Raw genomic sequence first — 1,104 nt, forward strand, 5'->3', positions numbered from 1 at the left:
CAATCAAAAACAACCATAAAACTTCCACCTCAAATTTCTCCTTACCTAGCTCAAGAGGGAGTGAGTCCTTTTAGGGCAAGGTTGCTGGGTTGGAGGGCTACAAAACCATACCAAGCTTGCCCGGATTGGTGGCCGGAGGAGGAAGTTCCGGCGAAGGGAAGCTCGGGGCAGCCCTTGCTTTCGGGCGGCACCGCTCTCTCACGGCGGCGCTAGGGCTCCTCTCACCGGTCTAGAAATGTTGCTGGGAGGGAGACCGACCGAACGGGACCGGTCCGGCGGCGAACGGAGGTCGGACGGCGGCGGGAGGGCGGCCGGAATTCTGCTGGGTGTAGAGAGAAGAAAATCGGGTGGGAAGAGAAGAAAAATCGGGAGGGAGGGAGAAGAGAAAGAAGAAGAAATGGGTTGGGCTCGGCCCAGCCGACCCAACACCCCTTTTAACCCAAAATTCCAAAATTCAACACCCCGAAAAATAATACCCGAATAAAAATTACCTTTTACTAGCTAAAATTTACTATTTTTACCGTCGTCGTATTTTCATCATACGAATAATCCTCCGCACATAATCGTCCCCGAAACCCCTCTAGAGACCAATTAAACTATTTACTCAATGATCGAGACGGTAAAATTCTTATTATAATCACGCTAGTAAATAAGGTAAAAATATAAGGGTCGGGATGTGACATCTACTATTGTAAAATAATATAAATCCTCAAATTCTTAAAGTAAAGAGGTTCTCTTTAGATCCTCCCTCTATATATAGATATCATAATTTTAAACTGCAAAAATAAAATATTAAAATAGAACTAAATTTCGATTCACAAAATAGAATGAAATTTTAATAAATTTACGAAATCGATTTATGGTATAAAAGCTCATTTGGTATGATTATTAACTTAGTCATTATTATTAATAAATTAATTAAATTTGGTATATACTCATCCATATTAAAAGGGTAAGAAAATATTTCATATTAGTATATATCGTCTATTAATTATTAAGGTTAAGATTGTATTTTTACCTAAGAATGAAATGACATGATTTATTAAATTGATGATATGTCTATGTGACATGACATGCCACATATGATTAAAGCCTTCTAGCACT

Source organism: Fragaria vesca, linkage group LG1 (assembly GCF_000184155.1).
Source record: "Fragaria vesca subsp. vesca linkage group LG1, FraVesHawaii_1.0, whole genome shotgun sequence".
NCBI lineage: Eukaryota > Viridiplantae > Streptophyta > Magnoliopsida > Rosales > Rosaceae > Fragaria > Fragaria vesca.